The following is a 4,924-nucleotide window of genomic DNA, read 5'->3' as shown; positions in this document are numbered from 1 at the left end:
GTTATACATATATATATATATATATATATATATATACATATTATCGAATTAATCTCACAATTAAAATGTAAAAAAAAGAAAAGAAAAACCCAAAATGTATGATTTTTCGCTCTTTTTATTTATTATTAATGTCAAATTATAATAGAATTTGTAATTATATAATTTTCTTGTCCTAAATTATATATTATATATAACTTTTTTACTGAAATCCAAAATACATTCTTTTAAAAATAGACTTTCAAGACTTTAAAAATAAACATTTCTATATAAAAAATGTAGCAAAAAAATAATGTATTTCGTTGGTTTCTCCTGTCTATGATATTTTTAATGACTTTTTTTAAATAAAAATAGTCAGAAATATCAGCTCAATGAAAAAAATTTTAAATAAAGTTTCTTAAATAAGAATTACTGACAACAATCGAGAGCGTAGTCGCATCATTAAAGATAAAACAATTTTATATCTAAAACCTGACTATATCTATGTTCGGTATTTACAATCAATTCTTATATTTAAGATCGTCTTAATTGTAGTTTTTAAGATGTCATAAGCCAATTTTAGATGATCTTAAAATAAGAAAAGCAGTCCGTTCTTATTTTAAGATCTTAAGTAATGTCTAAGATACTAATACAATAAAGACTTCTGATTGGCTTATGACATTTTAAAACTGTACTTAAGACCATTTTAAAGGTAAGACTCGATCAGTTATTAGCATTTTAAAACATTATTTAGTCTATTTATCTGTTTGTCTACTTATCTATTTAAAATCTTGAAATAAGAACTGACTATAAATATCGGCCTGTACAGAGAATTTGATTGGCTGACTAGTTTACGTACGCCGACACACTACTATTTTAGAACAGACTTATAAATGTAACTGGTAACGTCCTTCGCGCCAATTTGGAATATGAATATTTTCTACTTTTCTTTCTTCGCGTCTTTTATACTTTTCACACGTCTATTCACGTTCATCCTTATAAAGAACATTGAATGAATCGATATACAGCTTACTGAGAAGTACAAAAAAAGCATCTGACTTCTACTAATTCAAATGTTCACATTTCAAATTTTCTCAATTATACGCGACTGTCCGGCCGCCATGACAGTTTGATAGATTTTTCGGATCGGATGGAGAAGGCAGTTGCTCCGTGATTAATCGCGAATTTGTCCATTAAGAACGCATTATAGGTGCGAATTTGTGTCGATTAAACCGACGAGTGTGTAACTACCACGAGTTCGTCGTATATAATCGAGACCGTGCCTTGATATAAACATCGAAATGAGAAGGAGAGCGTCGATCCTTGTTTTGGGCGCGCAATACCGTGTCGTTTTTTTCAGGACGCGATCGATGTCAGAGACGTAATGTGTCAAAGAAATAGATCATCGTAAATATGCGTCTAACAAAATAATTTGCTACAGAAATATCGCGGAACAAAGCGCGATTCATATTGATATTTCAACATGGCGGTATGAATATGAATTTGTTCAACGGTAAAGTGCACGAATCAAGTTTCGAAATTGTGCGTAGTAGATTTGTTTCCGTTTATCGTTTTCTGGATGGGATTCACGCGAACGTTTTCTGAGAAGAAATATTTCTGAAATGAAACTTGCGAGAAGATGAAAGTACTTTACCTTAGCTGGTGAGGTGTTAAGTTAATTATTCATCTCATGAATTCACTATATTAATAATTATTATAATTGTTCATTAGAAAGTCTTGAATTAATTATATTAATTATTAAGATTAATTCATTTTAAATTAATATGTACATAATTACAATGACGCGTCTATACGATTGCGGTTATTTGCGAAAGATTCATTAAAATATTTTAAAAAATATATATTTTACGCGTCACGTATAAAATATTTGCTAAACATTGCACTTCTTGAAATAACGAAATAATCAAGAAATGAGTGTGCAATAAAATTTATAATTGATTAAATTAATTAGAACATATTATTGTTTCAGCTGAGAACGTACTTAGCTCGATTACAATCCGGTCAGTGAATTTCCAAACTGATTTTTATTATATCCGATTGATTTATATTATATATTTGTATTATAAAAAATTTGTCATCAATATGTATGAATATGTATAAACATACATAACATGCGTAACTATTTATAAACATGTATAATTATATATGAAATATATCCTTTTTTCTTTTGTAAAATTACTTTTCAGTGTAATAGAAATAATAATAGTATATTATTTCTATTATACTGAAAAGTAATTTTACAAAAGAAAAAAGGACACATTTCATATATAATTATACATGTTTATAAATAGTTACGCGTGTTTATGTTCATACATATTCAAAAATTTTTTACCGAATATTTGCACGTTCTATAATACTGTGATATTTTGTCTGTTTCTTATTTGTTATTTTGTCTCTTTGTCGTTAATTGTTAAAGTGAACCAAAAGTTTGACCAAAATTCGATTAATTTAATTGATAATTGACATAAGTATATTATTTTATTATCGTATTATAACATAAATAAATTTTGTTATTTAATATACATAAATTCGACAACATATTATATTAATTAGTTAGAAATTTCGTTTTATAAATAGATTTATTGCTTTAAATTCAGAGGGAATAACGGTTTTTTATACTTTCTTTTCTATTTCAGACAATGCCGGTGATGCGAGAGAAGCGTTTAAAGAATCAGAATGTACGTACGTGTACAAAGTACAAAATTACAAATAGAATTCCGCTTTGAAACCTGATTTAAATTATAAATGAGAGCATTTTGCAGGCTTCAGACATAAAACAACGATTCCAAAGTTCGCCCCGCACGTTTTGTTTACGCGTGATGCATCAACGTTACGACCGCGACCGTTGCGTGCGCCACTGGTGGGGGGCGCCCATGCGCGCCGCGCCGCGCCGCGCGTCATAGTAGGGATGATCAGCTGTACTTAACTCCCGTCGTGGCATCGTCTCCCCTCTCTCCCTCCTTTTGCCGACGCGCCGCGTACTCGACGATACGTCGCGTCGGTACGTGCTCCACTCCGACTCCTCCGTCCTCCGCTTGCTTGTATCTGTGTTCGTGTGCCAGTCTCGACGGTAGTGTCAGCTGCGGCGCTAGCGCCACTCGATCGAGCGGCCGGAGAGCGATTCGATTTCGCGAACTGACCCGCGGCGGCGACGAGCGGTTAGTGCGTGTGCCATTCCGTGCCGAGAAATGGAAGCCGACGAGCCGCGTTCGGTCTCCGATACGAGAACGAGCACGTTGTCGACGTTGTACGTAGTCATAACGCGCGAGCCCGTCGCAGTGACAGCTGTGCACGTACGTAGCTTTTGAAGTTTTGTTATGACAAAGAACGTACCTCCGGGGACGACCGGTCGCCGACCAGCCGCGTATCCGGATAACGAGAGACCGTTGTTATTGTCATTAACATCATCTTCATTATTGTCTTCGTTTTCGTTGTAAACGTCGCGATAAGAGTGCATATTGGTTCTTGTGAAGAGGAAAGTCGCCGGGCTTTAGTACGGCGAGGGATTAATTCGACGCAGATTCGAACATCGCCGAGGGAGGAGCGATCGCGAAGATGTGGTGCCTCGTCAGTCAGGCCAACTCCGTTATCCTCGAGGTACAGGTCGACCCGAAGGCCATCGGCCAGGAGTGTCTTGAGAAGGTAAGTCATACGCTTTTGTTCTCGTTGACAATGGATAGATTGCTAGCGTGACGCACATGTATATAAGTATATGTATATATATATATGTATACACACACACACACACACACACACACACACCACACACATTATATATATAAATAAATAAAATGTGTGTGTGTGTGTGTGTGTGTGCGTGCGCGCGCGCGCGCGCGTGTGTGTGTGTGTAAAATACAGCAAACGTTCGGCATTCCGTTTCCAATTGTACATAAGTAGAATTTGATGATAAACACCGAATAATTGCAAGTAATTTTCGTCCGAATTCTGACCGCGTGTCTTCGTGTTTACGCCGTGCAATATTCATGCTAGGTAAATCAAATATGCCGCAAAACGCTTATCTTGCCATGCAAGTTACATATCAACACTCCAGATACATTTTGTGTTAATAGACCAAATTTGCCTTAAGATTATATTCACGAGGAGATATTTGACTTCACGCATTTATTTTTTCAATTAAAGTTGATCATCGTATCTCGAATTTGATGTCAAATCGTATATAATAAATTAATCAATTTAGTTTAGCCTAATTGAATTTACGAGAAATATTTGATTTCATAAATTTGCTTTATAGTTATACGATATAGAAATGTATATGATTTAGCCTAATTGTATTCACGAGAAAATATTTGACTTCATATATTTGCTTTCCTGATTGAAATTAATCATTCTGTCTCTTTCAACGTCAAAACATTAATAAATAATACAATATGAATGTGTCCTCTATTAATGATTTATTCCAATAAAGTATATAATAATTTAATTTTGTTTAAAATACATGTATGATACATACTTTAATTATAAAGGACAATTATTCTGATAGAATAACAAGATACATCCTATTAAATATATAATTTTTTATTTTCTACGAGATAACGTCTAATATATTTCGGGATTTTAAAAATCTCATCTCTAGAATGTAACAGGACGTTTATATTTGTTGGCAGATTATTTGGTAAGTTTGACCTTGTTTTCTTTTTTGGGAGGAAAGAGAATGTTGTCCATGTAATATCAAATTATGATTAATCAAAATCTACTGAAGAGAGAGAGAGAGAGAGAGAGAGAGAGAGAGAGAGAGAGAGAGAGAGAGAGAGAGAGAGAGAGAGAGAGAGAGTAGAGTAGTACGTACGTACGTACGTACGTACGTACGTTACGTACGTACGTACGTACGTACGTACGTACTACTACGTACGTACTACTACTACTACTACGTACGTACGTACGTACGTACGTACGTACGTACGTACGT

Source organism: Atta cephalotes (assembly GCF_000143395.1).
Source record: "Atta cephalotes unplaced genomic scaffold scaffold00004, whole genome shotgun sequence".
Lineage (NCBI taxonomy): Eukaryota > Metazoa > Arthropoda > Insecta > Hymenoptera > Formicidae > Atta > Atta cephalotes.
The sequence above is the reverse complement of the archived record's forward strand: the minus strand, read 5'-3'. Positions refer to the sequence as shown.